Source organism: Musca domestica, unplaced genomic scaffold (assembly GCF_030504385.1).
Source record: "Musca domestica strain aabys unplaced genomic scaffold, Musca_domestica.polishedcontigs.V.1.1 4, whole genome shotgun sequence".
Classification (NCBI taxonomy): domain Eukaryota; kingdom Metazoa; phylum Arthropoda; class Insecta; order Diptera; family Muscidae; genus Musca; species Musca domestica.
Window position 1 is genome coordinate 5,253,584 of NW_026712328.1, and position 22,507 is coordinate 5,276,090.

At 35.9% G+C, this 22,507-nt stretch overlaps 1 long non-coding RNA gene across 1 annotated transcript in view; it reads left to right on the plus strand.

Annotated features, from left to right (window-relative positions):
• The first annotated feature begins 2,318 nt into the window (after positions 1–2,318).
• Positions 2,319–22,507, plus strand: part of LOC131804249 (uncharacterized) — a 62,866-nt gene continuing 42,677 nt past the window's right edge. Inside the window, exon 1 of the long non-coding RNA XR_009343020.1 lies at positions 2,319–4,038. This is a non-coding gene — a long non-coding RNA (uncharacterized LOC131804249). The remainder of the gene's footprint in view (positions 4,039–22,507) is intronic.

Sequence of the window (22,507 nt, forward strand, 5' to 3'; positions counted from 1 at the left end):
CGTATCTTCGAAAATGCACGTTCCACTGAAGTTACTTTTTTAATGCAGCTTAACCGTAGCGTAGATTATCACCAAATAATATCATCAAATAAAGCAAAACATAAATTTTAATTATCGTAATTACTCTTATGGAAAAATACAATTTATATGCTAAGGGTACCTGAGTTGGTGATACAGCGAAACACACGTTATACACGAGTACAATTCAGGATCAATGTGTTTTCTTTCCTGCCAGTACCGTAAAACGTTTGCATTTTTCACATATGGCAGATTTAATTTTTCAAACTTTCCTAATACATCATTATTTTGAGTGTGGTTTTTATTGAACTCATTGTCCAAAAAAGCAGTTAAAAGATCCTCAACGCTGTTGGTTTCTTGTACAGTGGATGACGAGTTTGTGGCAACCGAACTTTTATCGATGTTACATATTGCTGTAAGTTTACCCCAGAGAGTTTTTAGTTGCTTACCTAAAAACTCTCTGGCGATTGTTTTGTATGTATCACGAAGCATATGATGGACCCGTGGATCAAGATATAGGCACGGTGTCGTAGGGCGCCAAAAATGAAAAATATCAGTATACTAGTTTTTAAAAAAGGTTAATGGCATTGTAAAAACAACAATTCATTTATGCTTAATCAAAAAGAATTTAAAAAAAATTATATTTTCAAAAGTTATGAGTATATAAATATATTAGGTGTAGTAAATAAAAAATCAATACATACAAATTATTAAAATTACGCAAATTAAATTCGGTAAGTGCTGCCCAGCGAGAAGTAAAAGTTAGGGCTACAACTTATTGAGCAGAAGATAAAAATTTCAATGAATGTTACTAAAAATAAAAACCAACTGGCAAGTGTCACTGCATGAGAGAGCGGTTTGAAGAAAAGTTTGGATAGTGGCTTAATTCACCTTTTGTTATAAGTGATGAGTGTTTATCTTCTGTAAGTACATTATGTGGAACATAATTTCTGATTCCAAATGATTATGTCGTTTTAGGAACCTTGCACCAGCCGTAGAGGAAGACCTTCGACAGACTTTGATAATTGCTCTGATCGCACCAAAAGGCGTAAAGTGGGTAAACTTGATTCAAATACAAATCCAAACTTACTGCAAAAGGCTGTAAAAAGAATTTTCGACCCAGCGTCTCAAACATCTATACCGGTAGATAACGCTTTGACACCTTTTTAGATATGGATTTGTCTTCCAGGCAATACCAACTTATATAATAAAAGCAGATAACTGGGAATTTGAAAAATATATACTTATTTATAATGTATATAGAAATGATTTTCTTAATTGGTGTCAGGGTAATATGTTTTATAACATAATAAAACGAAATTAAATACTAATCAAAATACATCAGAGAAAATCAAGATTAATTTGGATTAATTCTAACAACAATTTGTGAAAATATAATTTTTTTCATTTCAGGATATATGGAAGGTGGATGTGTCCTTTGATGTAATTTCATATAACTCACCACAGTTATCAGTAATATATCAGAGACAAATCGACCCAAATTAGGTTCAATTCCAACAACAACTTTGGAAAATATAATTTTTTTTCGTTTGTTTTCTCTTTCGAGACGAGCTTAATGATCTTAAATTTGCAGTGAAAAGGAAAGCTAGGTAGACACTATCACACACTCACCACTATGCGACGCGTTTCGCCGTTGGTTAAGCGGCTCATCAGGCATATTTGTTGTGGATGATGGCTTACAAGGGCCGTTCTCTTTAAAGTAGTATATATTTCGAACTTATTGCAAATAAGCATATGTGAATTATACACTAGAAACTCTCCAAGTTCGACTCATGTAATATTGGCAGATCTTTTTCACAGCAAAGTTTTTGTTTCTTTTTCACTGCAAATTTCAGATCATTAAGCTCGTCACGAATGAGAAAATAAACACATAAATCATAAAACGAATGATCTTCGCCTTAACAAGTCAAAACTCATAAGTTTTTTTTCATTCCAGTATATATGGGAGGTAATGGAGTCCTTCGGCCGATTTTTGCAAAACTTCGTTTTCTCTTTCCTACTTGTATTAGTTATGTGTACCAATTTTCATTCTTCTACGATAACTCCTTATATTTTTGGCCGCCGTTTATATGAAAACACGACACTGTGCGCTGCTAATGTAGGGTTTTCTAATAGAGTAGCATTTCTAAAAGTAATGCTTTCTAGCAATAAGGAGTTTATACTCGTCATTATAATCTCCTTCAACACACAAATGAGATTGATTTGATCATGTTTCATCCATTGTCAGTTGTGAATGTACAATTTGTTGCGAGTTTTTATTATATTTATTTAAAACAGACTAAATTTTTAGAAGTACTTGAGTGTACTCTTTTCAGTTCAACCATTCCAAGTATTCTAGTTTCAATTTTGTCATTTTCTACAAATTGTGCAAAAAAATATTTCTAAACAATCTTGTGGCACTGCCAATTTTTAAAAAGATTAATTTGTTTGCACATTCTCTGCATATTTCTGACAAAGTCTGTTTGCACTTTTCGGTATTTAGAGAAAATTTTTTCCCATTCTCATTCTCAATTCCTTTGCAGATAGGATCTATTATGTTCCGCATGTGCTGCGATTGTGCTGTGCTTCATCGGTCACTAAACCTATGTACGATTTAAACAGCTGTTTTTTGCTGTAAGGGGTGTACTTGCCTTGTTTTTGTTTCCTCCGCATATATTCTCTCTGATTCCTGACGGTAATTATAGGAAACTGACAGCGCCACCTTCATGTGATAATCCAATAAGATCGACGTTATTGAGTTCGGCATCATCATTATCATCTTATTATTTGGCTTGTTAATTTATTCTCTCCGTGCCATATTGTACAATGGTGAGTTTATTATATTGATTGATTTGAAATAATAGGAAATTATGAGAATTCGTCTTTTTATTACTTTTATTGAATTTGGCACCCACCACTGAGAAATTCAGAGCAGAGTCATAAAAAACTGGTCTTTTTCCTTCCTATTATATGTTATTTCCTTGTATGTTCGCATCAAGCTGACAGCCCTAAAAATTTACACCAAAGAGGCCACGTGTAACAGAGTAGCTCCTCCAGAAAAAAAAAAACAAATTACCGGCAAATAAAAACAAACTGGGGATTTAAACTGGTTTTGTTAACAATTTCAATCCGGAGTTATTAGAAACATAAGCTCGACTCAAAAGCTTGATCAAAATCTAGCAAAGTTGGTGATGTTGGACAAGGTTGCTTATCAAATATTGCTTAATGTGCCAAAGTAAACTATAGAAGATTGGACAACATCTGAAAATCGTCTCAGCTATAAAAAACCTTGCTTAAATTACCGAATCTTTGCTGAAAAAATAGTTCGAACGCGTCAACCAGCAACAGTGTGTTCAATTTCACGTAAAAAGTGTTAATTATTCGTTTTTCTAGTCCAACACAAATTGGCATGTTTTTTGCAAACCAGTAAAGAATTCATCAATTGTGACTAAATTTTGCGTAATTTAAGATTAGTCGCCGAGTGAAAAATATCTAATCTTAACTTTTGCACTAGCCCTAAGAAGAAAAAGTTCCAAACTAATTTCGTATTTTCCTGTAACACTATAGTGCTATTATTAGTCCTTCTACCCTAATATTAAATCTAAAAAAGATAAAATTTCATTAAAGCAGGGGTGAACTTTTAAGCAAGGGTGTACATTTTTTTTCTTTTCGATATACCCATTTATACTTTACCAAGCTACCAACAGACCTTAGGAACAAACAATTGCACATAAATCTTACTAACATTATGTATGTAAGAATCTTACATTCATGTTCTTGGTAACCTTTCTGCATTGTGCGTGCCGATCAGCCTCGGTTAAAAGTGTAGTGTGTACCAAGAGAGAATTATGTTATCATTAATACTGGTTGCTTTACAGATGTCATGCTGCCCTATGTTGTACTCGAATCAAAGAACAATTATAATTACGCTCTTTTAACAGTCATCTTTACGTCAGCTGCTTAAAGCGCCCACCGAAAGATCTTTTGCCGTTGGAGCTCTGAATAATTAGCAAGTAATACGTGAGTACTATACCTATGTTATTATCTTATATGTATGTTTTTTTTTCCTTCGACATCAGTATCGCAGTAAATCTGAAGCAAACTTACAATAACGTTTGTAATATCATTTTACGATTTTTTCTCTTGTGCTTAAGTTTACCTTACTTTTTTTGTTCCCCCTCCTTTCGTTATAATTGTTGTTCATGATAAATCGCTTATAGCAATGAATTAGTTAAATGTACTTTAAGATTATAATAGGTTAAGAAAAATGAACTTGTTTAATTCTGAGCCAATATATAAGGATGTAAAAACTATATAAATACTGAATAACTAATGGATCTGGTTTAAATTTGAATCGCCTGTTTGGTTTCCTGATATCTTAGGTAGTAAGGTCACTTTCTAATATGGGGTCATGTTGTTTTTATTTTAATTGTTGGTGTTGTAAACAATGACCAGGATAGGAGGGCAAATGGACGTACTACCACCTTAACGTTCAGTAAAATTAAATGAATCAATTAACTGTTCCTGTCTTGTCCGACGAGTTAGTAGGTACCATATACGTACGCTAGCTGTCTAAAAATGACATTGCATCCATATTATACGTTTTTTTCTTGGTTTGAAAGTTGTTGGCACTGTTTTGGAGTTCGCAGAAAATATTACTTTATGAACTTTTTCCAAATGAATCTAAAGATTATAATTTTTACTGCATTTATAAGTTTTTTACACAACTTGCAAAGTGTCCTGTCACCATCTTTTATAAAATATTTATTAACGTCAAACAAATTTTCTTTAGACATTTTAATTTATTTTTCCTCAACAATATGTGTACTCTCCCGAATTATGTTTTCTCTACCTTACTCACTCTTCCATTTGTCATTCCGTTTTGTTATTATTTTACAAATTTATTTTTTGAGGTTGTTAGCCAATCGAGATTTATTTTAAAATCTAGATTTTTTCTAATATTGTTGAATAACTTTACCTAACATTGATGTAAATCTTAATTCAAAGGCGTTAACAATTTTTGCTAATTGTCTATATAAGAAATATTAAATAGCATTATTATCGCATTTCATTCGATGTGAAATTTTAATAAGCAACAATGAACTCAAAAATGAATATTTGTTTTTGTTGGCTAAAAGCAGAAGTCGTGTTGCTTTTTTGGTGCTGAGGTGTTTTGATGCTAGGGCTAATTTCATTTTAGCTTCAGCCGCTCACTGTTTCCTTTGCTGATGATTTTAAGTAGCATTAGCTCTTTCGGCTAAATTTGTTTGTACTGTGTTGCTATTTGTTGGCATAGCTCATTGATAGGCTACATTTTTTTTATGATTTTTTAGCAGGCAAGGCTGGACATTTTCGGTGCTATTGCTAATTTGACGTTAGCAATTTAAACCCTGTTCCGCACTATATTTGGCTACTCAGGTGTCAAGAACCTGTGGGAATATTAAATGTGCTGAGTAGCACACGCATATAGCGTTTAGTTACCTGACAAAACCCAAAACTGTGGGAACAATGAAATAAGCGTGTTTCTTCACGATAACTCCTCCCCTTCTAAGTTACGGCCGTCCACGGTCCCAGCGTTAGCGTTTTTTATTGCAACCTCTATAGATTTAGTTATAAGATTTTTTTTCCTTAGCGGAGGCCTGCGTCTTAGTGAGTAAGCAAGATTTCCAATAGTCGATAAACTTGCGATATGACCTTGATAGACCACATGTTGTCGGTGATGGATATGTTGGAGATTTTGTTTGTTGACATAATGGAGATGGGACGACCTTAGTATATCGGTGTGTTGCGTTAGGGTAATCACAGAAGCCTATGGAATATCCTGTTGTAGGGGTGACGTTAAATTTTCGTTGTAGTACATCGTATTATTGATTCTAACGATATCATTGAAGACAACTAGGTAAGTACCATTGACTGTAATAGGGGGTTCGTTGTTTTCTTCTACAACAACCAGTTGGTCATTGATGACCACAAAACCATCGCCTATCGCTGTAATTGGTAGGAGGTTGTTGAATGTTGTGCTGCAGTTAGCGGTGTTATGTGTCATTAGTTCCAGAGCGCATGATGTGAGTGATGATGACAGACAAAATGTTGGTATCGTATCGGTGCAGTTTCCTACTGCTGAGGTGTAATTGTGACATGCAGCTAGAGTGGATTCTTGCAAGTGGAACATGAGGTGACCTTTTGCTAATGGCAATATAATAATTTTCTTACATTTGCACTTAGCTATAGGATATCTTATCAGGAAATATATTACATTATTGTGTTGCATAATCTTGATTTTAGATACAGCCATAATATCGGAGAGGTTTGCGAAGTGCTGGTTTTATATTGTGATATTGATTTCATTGCTATCTAAAAGGATAGGGTTCAAAACTCCAATTTTTGCGAATGTAATGGAGGTTACTAAGTTATTTAGCTAAGAGGATATCATAAAGATTTCCTGTATTAACTTCCCTTTGTTTTCTGCCTAAAATTTTGTTTACTGTAGTGGTGAGGCTATTAATTGCTTTCTGTCCTTCGGTGTTGATAGTAAACTGTCTCTCCTGTGAGTTGATTAGTTGGTCAACTGTGTTGGTCAGTTTGTCGAAGTCATCATGATCAGGTGTTCGATTCATGTATTTCAGGACTATTCCTAATGCAAGAATCTATCAGTCTATTTATTAGATTTACGTCCGCATCCAGCAAATTTCTCATATAAGTTTGGGGAAAGTGGTTTGTAGAATTAGCTGTCTCGTCTCTTAGTAATTCGTATAACGTTAAGTTATGTGTCCAAAGTTTTCCCAAATTACGAGATCCTACCGGTTACTGGAATGTGTCCCGCATTAGAGTAGTCCATTAACCGTCCATTTGATGCCGACACTAATATGGCTATGACCAATCTTATCGCAATCCTAGAAATGTAAACAATATTTCCTCACTACTCACTCGCCGTTGGAGCTCTGAATAATTTGCAAGTAATACGTGAGTACTATACCTCTCTTTTTATCTTATATGTATGTTTGTTTTTTTCCTTCGACATCAGTATCGCAGTAAATCTGAAACAAATACTTACAATAACGTTTGTAATATCATTTTACGGTTTGTGTCTCTTGTGCTTAAGTTTACCTTACTTTTTTTGTTCCCCCCTCCTTTCGTTATAATTTTTGTTCATGATAAATCGCTTATAGCAATGAATCAGTTAAATGTACTTTGAGATTATAATAGGTAAAGAAAATTAACTTGTTTAATTCTGAGCCAATATATAAGGATGTGAAAACTATATAAATACTGAATAAACTAATGGATCTGGTTTAAAATTGAATCGCCTGTTTGGTTTCCTGATATCTTAGGTAGTAAGGTCACTTTCAAATATGGGTTCATGTTGTTTTTATTTTTATTGTTGGTGTTGTAAATAATGACCAAGATGGGAGGACAAATGGACGTACTACCACCTTAGCGTTCAGTAAAATTAAATGAATCAATTAACAGTTCCTGTCCTGTACCTTTATAGCACGTATAAATAAATCAACTTAATGTAGCAATCAAATAGCTAGTTAGTCCTTGAACCTACCCCCCCCCCCGACGAGTTAGTAGGTACCATATACGTACGCTAGCTGTCTAAAAATGACATTGCATCCATATTATACGTTTTTTTTTGGTTTGAAAGTTGTTGGCACTGTTTTGGAGTTCTCAGAAAATATTACTTTATGAACTTTTTCCAAATGAATCTTAAGATTATGATTTTTACTGCATTTATGTTAGTTATGTGTACCAACTTTCATTCTTCTACGATAACTCCTTATATTTTTGGCCGCCGTTTATATGAAAACACGACACTGTGCGCTGCTAATGTAGGGTTTTCTAATAGAGTAGCATTTCTAAAAGTAATGCTTTCTAGCAATAAGGAGTTTATACTCGTCGTTATAATCTCCTTCAACACACAAATGAGATTGATTTGATCATGTTTCGTCCATTGTCAGTTGTAAATGATACAATTTGTTGCGAGTTTTTATTATATTTATTTAAAACCTTGCAAAGTGTCCTGTCGCCATCTTTTGTAAAATATTTATTAACGTCAAACAAATTTTCTTTAGACATTTTAATTTATTTTTCCTCAACAATATGTGTACTCTCCCGAATTATGTTTTCTCTACCTAACTCACTCTTCCATTTGTCATTCCGTTTTGTTTTTATTTTACAAATTTATTTTTTGAGGTTGTTAGCCAATCGAGATTTATTTTAAAATCCAGATTTTTTCTAATATTGTTGAATAATTTTACCTAACATTGATGTAAATCTTAATTCAAAGGCGTTAACAATTTTTGCTAATTGTCTATATATGAAACCATCAAATATTAAATAGCGTTATTATCGCATTTCATTCGATGTGAAATTTTAATAAGCAACAATGAACTCAAAAATGAATATTTGTTTTTGTTGGCTAAAAGCAGCAGTCGTGTTGATTTTTGGTGCTGAGGTATTTTGATGCTAGGGCTAATTTCATTTTAGCTTCAGCCGCTCACTGTTTCGTTTGCTGATGATTTCAAGTAGCATTAGCTCTTTCTGCTAAATTTGTTTGTACTGTGTTGCTATTTGTTGGCGTAGCTCATTGATACGCTACATTTTTTTATGATTTTTTAGCAGGCAAGGCTGGAAGTTTTCGGTGCTATTGCTAATTTGACGTTAGCAATTTAAACCCTGTTCTGCACTATATTTGGCTACTCTGGTGTCAAGAACCTGTGGGAATATTAAATGTGCTGAGTAGCACACGCGTATAGCGTTTAGTTGCCTGACAAAACCCAAAACTGTGGGAACAATGAAATAAGCGTGTTTCTTCACGATAACTCCTCCCCTTCTAAGTTATGGCCGTCCACGGTCCCAGCGTTAGCGTTTTTTATTGCAACCTCTATAGATTTAGTTATAGGATTTTTTTTCCTTAGCGGAGGCCTGCGTCTTAGTGAGTAAGCAAGATTTCCAATAGTCGATAAACTTGCGATATGACCTTGATAGACCACATGGTTGATAGACACGGTGATGGATATGTTGGAGATTTTGTTTGTTGACATAATGGAGATAGGACGAGCTTAGTATATCGGTGTGTTGCGTTAGGGTAATCACAGAAGCCTATGGAATATCCTGTTGTAGGGGTGACGTTAAATTTTCGTTGTAGTACATCGTATTATTGATTCTAACGATATCATTGAAGACAACTAGGTAAGTACCATTGACTGTAACAGGGGGTTCGTTGTTTTCTTCTACAACAACCAGTTGGTCATTGATGACCACAAAACCATCGCTTATCGCTGTAATTGGTGGGAGGTTGTTGAATGTTGTGCTGCAGTTAGCGGTGTTATGTGTCATTAGTTCCAGAGCGCATGATGTGAGTGATGATGACAGACAAAATGTTGGTATCGTATCGGTGCAGTTTCCTACTGCTGAGGCGTAATTGTGACATGCAGCTAGGGTGGATTCTTGCAAGTAGGGAATGAGGTGACCTTTTGCTAATGGTAATATAATAATTTTCTTACATTTGCACTTAGCTATAGGATATCTTATCAGGAAATATATTACATTATTGTGTTTAATAATCTTTAATTTTTGCGAAAGTAATGGAGGTTACTAAATTATTTAGCTAAGAGGATATCATAAAGATTTCCTGTATTAACTTCCCTTTGTTTTCTGCCTAAAATTTTGTTTACTGTAGTGGTGAGGCTATTATTTGCTTTCTGCCCTTCGGTGTTGATAGTAAACTGTCTCTCCTGTGAGTTGATTAGTTGGTCAACTGTGTTGGTCAGTTTGTCGAAGTCATCATGATGAGGTGTCCAGTCATGTATTTCAGGACTATTCCTAATGCATGAAGGCTTCTCGCTTGCTTATGACGAATCTATCAGTCTATTTATTCGGTTTACGTCCGCATCCAGCAAATTTCTCATATGAGTTTGGGGAAAGTGGTTTGTAGCATTAGCTGTCTCGTCGCTTAGTAATTCGTATAAGGTTAAGTTAGTAACATGTTTTATGTGTCCAAAGTTTTCCCAAATTACGAGATCCCACCGGTTACTGGAATGTGTCTCGCATTAGAGTAGTCCATTAACCGTCCATTTGATGCCGAAACTAATATGGCTATGACCAATCCTATCGCAATCCTAGAAATGTAAACAATATTTACTCACTACCAATATAAGATATCTTCTTTTTTTAATTATAGTGAAAGGAACTTCACCGAAGATTGTCCTTATGGACCCTTCTCCCTCTTATCGGAACTGTTGTCCCTAGATCTTGTTTGACTTCTTCTTCACTATAAAGGGAAGTTCGTTTTTCCCTAATCTCCTATTATTTTTGACGAGAACTATTTCCCCTATTTTCAACTAAGCACTGACTTGTGTTTGTTCTACAAAATTTAATAAAAACAATAAACGTATTATTTCCTCACCACAATTTTTTCCATATTCTGTAACAAAATTGTGAATATATTTGTGTAATGTGTCAGCTGAGTGGTAAATACCGAAGATTACGCACAAATATTTTTGCGGTATTAAAACTAATCCCATTGAGGCTGTCAGTTGTTTTGACGATCGATAGTTCCTATTTGTGTGGTGTGGTCAAATGTGGAATCACAATTCAATAGTTTGTAATATCTAATAATGACCAATACTAATAATAATAGTTTGTTGAAGTTATTTTAATCTTGTCAATTTAATGTTAAATTTAAGAGATTATCTGCTGAGCAAATACTCATTCACATGCACAGATGTATTTATTAGAAGGATAATTTATTTTTGAGGGTGTGAAGTTCATTTGAAGTAGGTCAACATGATTCAAAGTTTAAAAAGAAATATTAGGAGGGCATGAAATTAACGAATATACAATTTAGTTTAGCAGGGATTTCCTGGATATGCATAGTACTCGTTTACAATTTGCTCAATGTATTAATCTCTGAATTCTTGGCAATTTTCATGAAATCCATATTTAAGGTGTCAAAGAAACGCTGAGAAATCTAACAAATCAAAGAGACATGATATCGTTGAAAGATATATGATATTTTCACCTTTACATAGCTTATTGCGTGGAATATACTTAGCTGAGATCGTGATCATATTTTACCACCATCGAAAGACCTCAGACAAAATGAACCAAAGAAAACTACGACTAATGTCTACTTATGGTGGCAAGGGTCATGACATTATTAAATTAAACTGTGCGGCAAATTTCAATTCTTTCAATAATTATGGAAAAAATCCAGAATATTATGAAAGTAGAACTACAAATATAAGTCAAGTATGTCGACGTTTTGGAAGTTTATATCGCATAGTAACTTAAAGTTTCCACCTCTGCAATGTTTATACCCTACGCCACTTAGTGGTAAGGGTTTTATGTCTTTGTCCATTTGTTTGTAATATAGAGGAGGAGGCGAGATAGATACATAGGTACTTTTCAGCATCTTCATAGAATCACTTTCGATTTAAGCATGTCAGTCCATCTGTCCATGTATTTTGTGAACAAACTTCAGGTGCAATTTTCAAAACAATATTTGTTTAGGCCAAGGACGAACCCTATTGAAATAGGTGAATAAAAACCTATTGTTTTTATTTTAAAGATGTACATTTAGGGGTTCAAATTGACCAAAAACTTTGAATTTCCTGCTATGGTAGTAGTCTACAGGTCACAATTGAAAACTAATCGACACGGAATTTTGCATGAGAAGAGAATTAGGGATTTGGATTATATTTAGTTGTAAAATGGACCACAACTCTCTTGTGAGATTGTTCTGAATACCTAACAAGACGAGCGAGTGCGTAAATATTGGGCAGATGCCCTCAAGGGTAACCTCTGGCCAGGGCGCTATAACATCATTCAAAAGCGAAATCTTCCAAATTCGATTTTCACATACGAGAGCTTTCAAAATATTGTAGTTTTGTAGGGTATCACATGGTCTGCCATGCCTTCGTCAAATTTGGTGAAAATCAATTCAGAATTGGCTATGCCTCCCATATATTAGTTCCTTCTGATTTCAAATTATAGCTGCTCTAAAGCCGCAATACGCAATCAATATAATTGTTTTACGGGAGCTATACGAAACAGGCATAGATGTGAAGGGTATCATATTATCCGTCCCGCCTGACTTTTGACTTTCCTTTACTGTGTTTATACCCTCCACCATAGCATGGAGGGTATACTAAGTTTGTCATTCCGTTTGTAAGACCTCAAAATATACATTTTAGATCCCACAAAGTATATACATTCTTCATCCACATAAAATTCTATGTCGAAATCACTGTAGCTTCCGAACGAAATGAAGTAGGTCGATAACATTTTACTCAAATGTGTATTATGCCTGCAGGACTTTTGGTATTGAAAATAGGTGATGTAGGTCCACGTTTTGGTATAGCCCTATATAATGGTTCCCCCCTTTTTCCGTATTTTGGTGACATTATTCACCGCAAAAGTTTTAAATTTCATATTTGAAGTTCGGAACGGATGCTACAGCCTATGACAGAAAATTGTCTGTGCAAGTCCACGTCTTCATATATAACGGTACCTCCCGATATTCGGGACATTGATGATTTTACCAGAACAATTTCCCCTACCGCTTATTGGAATAAAAATGCGGGAGATCATGGTGATGGGTCTTATTTTAGTTCATTGTGTTGAATGCCTCTGGTCAAATCAAATCAAATTCTGCGATGCAGAAACTCGACCATATTCTCCTCTCTGTATGTTTTGGAGTGGCTTGGCAAAGTCTTTTATAAAACAGCGGTAATATCCCGCCACTCCTAAAAATGATCTTTATCCCCCTAGAGTCGTAGACTCGGAAAATTTTTGAATTGTATTGACTTTTTCTGGACTTGTTCTAATTCCCCCTTGGAAAACTAGGAATCCTAAATATTCAACTGCAGTTTGGAAAATTTTTGATTTTTCAGCCTAAACCCTCATATTGCCTTCGAATAGACTTCTCAGTACTAATTCCACATCTTGTAAGTGTTGTTGCTCCTCTTTCGAGAATATGATTACATCGTCTACGTAGACGAAAAACCTCATCCCGATGTGTTCTCTTAACATGCCATCTGTCGCCTTCTGAAAAATGCTTGAAGCATCTTCAGACCGAAGGTTCTGATAGCTGTATCTGGTGAAAACCCGATTTCAAGTTAACTGTGGTAAAAAATTTACTTCCACCAAAATTGGTCAGGAATCGGATAGTTATCGCTGATAGTTTTCTCATTGAGTTTTCTAGTTTCGTCAAGAACCTTCTTCTTCACTACCTATATTGGGTTATTGTATGGAGACCAAAACTTTCGAATTATACCATTCGCCAATAATTTCTGGATTTCTTTGTTTACGAAATCCGAAAACCCTAAAGGATACGTGCACATACTCGAGTACCCTGGGTCTTCGTTTTCGGTGCGAATCGTCGCAACCATGTCTGTATTGTATGGAAGTGCTTCATTGGGATCTGCAAACACTCGATTAACATTTTTAATTACCTTGACAAATGCTTCTTTCAAATGGTTTGGTATCGACCATTTGCCGCTCCTGTGTCGATTTCCTAGCTTCCCTCCTACCAATTGACTTTGAATTCCAAGACAGGAGGTACTTTGTCCCAAAAAAATAATTAAGCTCATCGTTTTCGTTGTCATACTCGGCCTGCTCCGCTTCTTCTTCATATGTTAGATCAGCAGGTAGATTATGATCATCGTTTAGATGATTTACACGTTGTATTTTTGGTCCTGTGTATCGTACAGAATTAGCAAGTAGTTCGTCACATGTCCTTGCGGCCTGTCAGTAGACTATGTTACGTAGGATGCTTAAATAGGGAGAGGTCCAACTCCATAGGCTCCACTCGGTCAGAGTTGTTACCACTGGCATGTGGTTTCTAATATGCCGTGAACTGCTGAAAGGTCCAACCTGTTTCTGTCTATTTACAGAATATTGTGGATTCTTGTGTCCTACATTGTGCTCTTGATTATGTGTATTAGTCTGCAGGACTTTTGGTATTGAAAATGGGCCATGTAGGTCTATGTCTTCGTATAGCCACCATATAACGGTACCTCCCGATATTCGGTATTTTGATGATCTTAGCGACATTATTTACCGGAATTGATTTAAATTTGGTATTTGAAGTTCGTAATAGATACTACAGCATAAAACAGAAAATGAGCCATGTAGGTCCACCTCTACGTATAGCCCCCATATAACGGTACAACCAACCCACCCGCCCGTCCTTATGCGGTATTTTGAAGATTTTAGCTATATTATAAACTGATTTTTTCAAGTTTCGAATTCCAGTTTGCAACCTCGAATGAAATAAGCGTGTTTCTACACGATAACTTATATTCTGTCTGCAGGACTTTTGATATTGATAATGGACCACGTTTTGGTATAGCCCCCATCTAACGGTACTTACCGATATTCGGTATTTTGATCATTTTAGCGACAATATTAATGGAAATTATTTTAAATTTAGGACGTTTAGGAAAGGAGATTATCTGTGCAAATCCACGTCGGAATTATATAAAATTTGGCATTTGAAGTTCGAATCGGATACTTCAGCCTATGACAGAAGATTGTCTGTGCAGGTCCACGTCTTCTTATAGCCCCCATACAAAGGAACCTCCCGATTTTCGCTATTTTGATGATGTAAGCGACATTATTCGCCGGAAATGTTTGTCTGTACTACAGTTTAAGACAGATAGACAGATGTGGACCACAAGACAGTATCCGTGCAGGTCCAGGTCTTCGTATAGACCCCATATAACGGTAACTCCCGATATTCGGTTTTTTGATGATATTAGCGACATTATTCGCCGGAAATGTTTCAAATTTGGTATCTGAAGTTCGTAATGGATACTACAGCTTAAAACAGAAAACTCTCTGTACAGGTCCACGTCTTCGAATAGCCCCATATATCGGTATCTCCCGATATTCAGTATTTTGATGATTTAAGCGACATTATTCGCCGGAAATTTTCCAAATTTGGTATTTGAAGTTCGAAATGGCACCTCCCGATATTCTATACCTTTTAGATTTTAGCGACACTATTCACCGGAATTCTTTCAAATTTGGTAATTTAAGTCCGAATTGGATACTTCAGCCTATGACAGAAAATTGCCTGTGCAGGTCAGTGTCTTCTTATAGCCTACATATAACGGTACCTCCCGATATTCGATATTTTTTGGTGATTTAAGCGACATTAATCGCCGGAAATGTTTCAAATTTGGTATTTGAAGTTCGTAATTAATACTTCAGCTTAAGACAGAAAAGTGTCTGTGCAAGCCCACGTCTTCTTATAGCCCCCATATAAAGATACCTCCCGATATTCGGTATTTTGATGACTTATGCGACATTATTCGCCGGAAATTTTTCAAATTTGGTATTTGAAGTTCAAATTGGGTGCTTCAGCCTATGACAGAAGATTGCCTGTGCACGTCGTCTTATAGCCCCCATGTAACGGTAGCTACCGATATTCAGTATTTTGGTGATTTAAGCGACATTATTCGCCGGAAATGTTTCAAATTCGGTATCTGAAGTTCGTAATGGATACTTCAGCTTAAGACAGAAAGTGCCTGTGCAAGTCCACGTCTTCTTATAGCCCTTATATAACGGTACCTCCCGATAATCGGTATTTCATGATTTAAGCGACGTTTTCACCGGAATTGTTTTAAATTTAGTATTTGCTTTCGAAATGTGTACTTCAACCTATGACAGAAGATTGCCTGTGCACGTCGTCTTATAGCCCCCATGTAACGGTACCTCCCTATATTCGGTATTTTGATAATTTAAGCGACATTATTTGCCGGAAATGTTTCAAATTCGGTATCTGAAGTTCGTAATAGATACTACAGGTTAAGACAGAAAAGTGTCTTTGCAGGTCCACGTCTTCGTTTAGCCCCCATATAGCGGAACCTCCTGATATTCGCTATTTTGATGATTTAAGCGACATTTTTCAACGGAATTGTTTTATTGTGTAATTGTGTACTACAGCCTATGACAGAAGATTTTCTGTGCAGGTTCACGCCTTCGATATTTTGTACTTTGTGGAATTTAGCGACACTGTTCCCCGGAATTGTTTCAAATTTGGTATGTGAAGTTCGAATTGCATACATCAGCCTAGGACAGAAGATTGTCTGTGCAGGTCCACGTTAATATTCGGTATTTTGGTGATTTAAGCGACCTTATGCGCTGGAATTGTTTCAAATTTGGTATATGAAGTTCGTAATGGATACTACAGCTTAAGACAGAAAAGTGTCTGTGCAGGTCCACGTCTTCGAATAGCCCCATAAAACGCTACGTCCCGATGTTCGTTTTTTATGATTTAAGCGACATTATTCACCGAAATTGTTTCAAACTTGGTATTTGAAGTTCAAAATGGAAACTACAGCCTATGACAGAAAAGTATCTGTGCAGATCCACGTCTTCGGTATTTTGATGATTTTAGCGACATTATTCGTCGGAAATGTTTTAAATTTGTTGTTTGAAGTTCGTAATGGATACTTCAGCTTAAAACGGAAAAGTGTCTGTGCAGGTCCACGTTGATATTCGGTATTTTGGTGATTTAAGAGACCTTATGCGCCGGAAATTTTTCAAATTTGTTGTTTGAAGTTCGTAATGGATACTTCAGCTAAAGACAGAAAAGTGTCTGTGCAGGTCCACGTCTTCTTATAGCCCCCATGTAACGGTACCTCCCGATATTCGGTATTTTGATGATTTAAGCGACATTACTCACCGAAATTGTTTCAAACTTGGTATTTGAAGTTCGAAATGGAAACTACAGCCTATGACAGAAAAGTATCTGTGCAGGTCCACGTCTTCGGTATTTTGATGATTTTAGCGACATTATTCGCCGGAAATTTTCCAAATTTGATATTTGAAGTTCGAAATGGCAACTCCCGATATTCTATGCCTTTTAGATTTTAGCGACACTATTCACCGGAATTCTTTCAAATTTGGTAATTTAAGTCCGAATTGGATACTTCAGAATATGACAGAAGATTGCCTGTGCACGTCTTCTTATAGCCCTCATGTAACGATACCTACCGATATTCAGTATTTTGGTGATTTAAGCGACATTATTCGCCGGATATATTTCAAATTTGGTATTTGAGGTTCGTAATGGATACTTCTGCTTAAGACAGAAATTGCCTGTGCAAGTCCACGTCTTCTTATAGCCCTTATATAACGGTACCTCCCGATATTCGGTATTTTGATGATTTAAGGAACATTTTTCACCGGAATTGTTTAAATTTAGTATTTGCGTTCGAAATGTGTACTACAGCCTATGACAGAAAAGTGTCTGTGCAGGCTCACGTCTTCGATATTCGGTACTTTGTGGAATTTAGCGACACTATTCACCGGAATTCTTCCAAATTTGATATTTGAAGATCGAATTGGATACTTCAGCCTATGACAGAAGATTGTCTCTACAGGTCCACGTCATATAACGGTACCTCCCAATATTCGGTATTTTGATGATTTAAACGACATTATTCACCGGAAATGTTTCAAATTCGGTATCTGAAGATCGTAATGGGTACTACAGCTTAAGACAGCCCTTCGTATAGCCCTCATAAACGGTACCTCCCGATATTCGTTATTTTTATGATTTAAGCGACATTATTCACCGGAATTCCTTCAAATTTGGTATTTGAAGTTCGAATTAGATATTTCAGCCTATGACAGAAGATTGCCTGTGCAGGTCCACGTCTTCTTATAGCCCCCATATAACGGTACCTCCCGATGTTAAGTATTTTGATGATTTTAGCGACACTATTCGCCGGAAATGTTTCAAATTTGTTGTTTGAAGTTCGTAATGGATACTACAGCTTAAAAAGGAAAAGAGTCTGTTCAGATCCACGTCTTCGTATAGCCCCCATATAACGGTACTTTCCGATATTCGGTATTTTGATGATTTAAGCGACATTATTCACCGGAATATTTCCAAATTTGGTATTTGAAGTTCGAAATGGCACATTCCGATATTCGGTACTTTGTGGATTTTAACGACATTATTCAACGGAATTCCTAAAAATTTGGTATTTGAAGTACTTCAGCCTATGACAGAAGATTGTCTCTGCAGGTCCACGTCTTTGTATAGCATCCATATAACGGTACCTCCCGATATTCGGTATTTTGATGATTTGAGCGACATTATTCAAAGGAATTGTTTCAAGTTCGAAATGGATATTGCAGCCTATGACAGAAGATTGTCTTTTCAGGTTCAGGTCTTCGATATTCGATACCTTTTGGATTTTAGTGACATTATTCACCGAAATTCTTTCAAATTTGGTATTTGAATTTCGAATTGGATACTTCAGCCTATGACAAAAGATTGTCTGTGCAGGTCCACGTCATATAACGGTACCTCCCGATATTCGGTATTTTGATGATTTAAGCGACATTATTCACCGGAAATGTTTCAAATTCGGTATCTGAAGTTCGTAATGGATACTACAGACTATGACAGACGTGGACAGAAGTCCACGTCTTCTTATGGCCCTTATATAACGATACCTCCCGATATTCGGTATTTTGGTGATTTAAGCGAAACGTATCCAAGTTGGTATCTAAAGTTCGTAATGGATACTACAGCTTAAGACAGGAAAGTGTCTGTGCAGGTCCACGTCTTCGTATAGCCCCCATATAACGGTACCTCCCGATGTTCAGTATTTTTATGATTTTAGCGACATTATTCGCCGGAAATGTATCAAATTTGGTATCGGTATTTTGATGATTTAAGCGACATTTTTCATCGGAATTGTTTTAAATTAAGTATTTGCGTTCGAAATGTGTACTACAGCCTACGACAGAAGATTGTCTGTGCAGTTCCACGTCATATAACGGTACCTCCTGATATTCGGTATTTTGATGATTTAAGCGACATTACTCGCAGGAAATGTTTCACAATTGGTATTTGAGGCTCGTAATGGATACTTCAGCTTAAGACACAAAGTGCCTGTGCAAGTCCACGTCTTCTTATGGCCCTTATATAACGATACCTCCCGATATTCGGTATTTTGGTGATTTAAGCGAAACGTATCAAAGTTGGTATCTAAAGTTCGTAATGGATACTACAGCTTAAGACAGGAAAGTGTCTGTGCAGGTCCACGTCTTCGTATAGCCTCCATATAACGGTACCTCCCGATATTCGGTATTTTGATGATTTGAGCGACATTATTCAAAGGAATTGTTTCAAGTTCGAAATGGATATTGCAGCCTATGACAGAAGATTGTCTTTTCAGGTTCAGGTCTTCGATATTCGATACCTTTTGGATTTTAGTGACATTATTCACCGAAATTCCTTCAAATTTGGTATTTGAAGTTCGAATTAGATATTTCAGCCTATGACAGAAGATTGCCTGTGCAGGTCCACGTTTTCTTATAGCCCCCATATAACGGTACTTTCCGATATTCGGTATTTTGATGATTTATGTGACATTATTCACCGAAATATTTCCAAATTTGGTATTTGAAGTTCGAAATGGCACATTCCGATATTCGGTACTTTGTGGATTTTAACGACATTATTCAACGGAATTCCTAAAAATTTGGTATGAGAAGTACTTCAGCCTATGACAGAAGATTGTCTGTGCAGGTCCACGTCTTCGTATAGCCTCCATATAACGGTACCTCCCGATATTCGGTATTTTGATGATTTATGCGACATTATTCAAAGGAATTGTTTCAAGTTCGAAATGTATACTACAGCCTATGACAGAAGATTTTCTGTCCAGGTTCACGTCTTCGATATTCAATACCTTGTGGATTTTAGCGACATTATTCACCGAAATTCTTTCAACTTTGGTATTTGAAGTTCGAATTGGATACTTCAGCCTATGACAGAAGATTATCTGTGAAGGTCCACGTCTTCTTATAGCCCCCATAGAACGGTACCTTCCGATATTCGGTATTTTGATGATTTAAGTGACATTATTCGCCGGAAATGTTTCAAATGTGGTATATTTCAGCTTAAGACAGAGAAGTGTTTGTGCAAGTCCATGTCTTCTATTTTCGGTACCTTGTGGATTTTCGCGACATTATTCACCGGAATTGTTTCAAATTTGGTATTTGAAGTTGGAAATGGATTCTACAGCCTATGACAGAAGGTCCACGTCTTCTTATGGCCCCCATATAACGGTGCCACCCGATATTCGGTAGTTTGATGATTTTAACTAATTTATTCACCGATTTTTTTAAGTTTCGCATTTGAATATTGTAATAGCTTATGACAAAAGTTACCTATGCAGGTTCATGTCGTCGTATAGACCCTAATATAACAGTTGCATTCGGTATTTTTAAGATTTTAACAGGATTTTGTTGTTCTTGAGATTTGCTACATTCGTTCCAAATAGTGGAGGGAACTTACAGCTTTTTATACCCTCCTCCATAGAATGGAGGGTATATTAAGCTTGTCATTCAGTGTTTTAGACCCCACATAGTATATATTCTTGTTCAGCATAAAATTCTATGTCCGTCCGTCTGTCCGTCTGTGGAAATCACTATAGCTTCCGAGCAAAATGAAGTAGGTTACTAAAATTTTACTCAAATGTGTATTATATCTGCAGGATTTTTGCTATTGAAAATGGGCCATGTAGGTCCACGTCTTCGTATAGCCCCCATATAACGGTACCTCCCGATATGCCGTATTTTGATGTTTTTTACGACAATTTTTACCGGAATTGTTTCAAAATTGGTACTTAAAGTTCGTGATAGACACTACGTCTTAAGACAGAAAATGGGCCATGTAGGCCCACGTCTTCGTATAGCCCCCATATAATGGTACCTCCCGACATGCGGTATTTTGATAATTTAAGCGACATTATTTACCAGAACTAATTCAAATTTGGTATGTGAAATTCACAATGAATACTACAGCCTAAGACAGAAAATTGTCTGTGCAGGTCCACGTCTTCGTATAGCCCCCATATAACGGTATCCCTCGATATTCGGTATTTTGATGATTTTAGCTACATTATTCACCGATTTTGTTTTTAAGTTTCGCATTTGAATATTGTAATGACTTATGACAAAAGTTACCTATGCAGGTCCACGTCGTCGTATAGACCCTAATATACGGCTACATTCGGTATTTTTGAGAATTTAACATAATTTTTAATGGATTTTATTTATATAGCCCCAATATAGCGGTACCTCCCTATATTCGATATTTTTATGATTTTTATTATTATTTAATTATTATTTATTTATATTATTTAAGTTTCGCATTTGAATATTGTAATGTTTTATGACAAAAGTTGCCTATGCAGGTAAACGTCGTCATATAGACCTTAATATAACGGCTACATTCAAAACTATTAAAATTTTTCATAGAATTTTTAACGGAATTTAATTTTTTGAAGATTGCCAAAATCGTTCCAAATGGTGGAGGGTATTCAAATATCAGCCCGGCCGAACTTACAGCTTTTTTACTTGTTTTTATACCCTCCACCATAGTATGGAAATATATTAAGTTTGTCATTCCGTTTGTTACATATCGAAATATACATTTTAGACCCCACAAAGTATATATATTCTTGATTAGACTTAAATTCTATATCGATTTAGCGACAACCGTCCGTCTGTCCATCTATCCGTCTGTGGAAATTACTCTAGCTTCCGAACGAAGTGAAATAGATTGATAATTCTTTTTTTCAAATGTGTATTATGTCTGCAGGACTTTTGGTATTGAAAATGGACCATGTAGGTCCACGTTTCGGTATAGTCTCCATATAACGGTACCTCCCGATATTCGGTGTTTTGATGATTTTGGCGACAATATTCTTCGGAATTATTTCAAATTTGGTATTTGAAGTTTGAAATGGATACTACAGCCTACGACAGGTCCACCTCCTCGTAGAACCCCCATATAACTATACCTCCCGATATTCGATATTTTGATTATTTTAGCGACATTATTCACCGGAATTGTTTTAAATTTGGTGTATAAAGTTCGTAATGGATACCATAGCCTAAGAGAGAAAATTGGCTCTGCAGTATAGCACTCGATGTTCGGTACTTTGTTGATCTAGCGACATTATTCGCCGGAATTGTTTTAAATTTGGTGTTTGAAGTTCTGATATTTTGTACATTGTGGATTTTAGCGACACTATTTACCGGAATTTTTTCAAATTTGGTATTTGATGTTCGCAATGGATGAACTTGAAAAAGGGCCATGTAGGTCCACGTTTTGGTATAGCCCCATACCACACCGGAATTGTTTTAAATTTGGTATTTGAAGTTCGTAATTGATACTACAGCCTATGACAGAAAATTGTCTGTGCAGGTCCACGTCTTCGTATAGACCCTAATCTAACAGCTACATTCGGTATTTTTAAGAATAGAATTGTATTAACGGATTTTATTGTTTTTGAGAATTGCCAAATTCGTTCCAAAGTTCGGCCCTACCAAACTTACAACTTTTTTATTAGTTATTATACCCTCCACCATAGTATGGAGGGTATATTAAGTTTGTCATTCCGTTTGTAACACCTCGAAATATACATTTTAGACCCCACAAAGT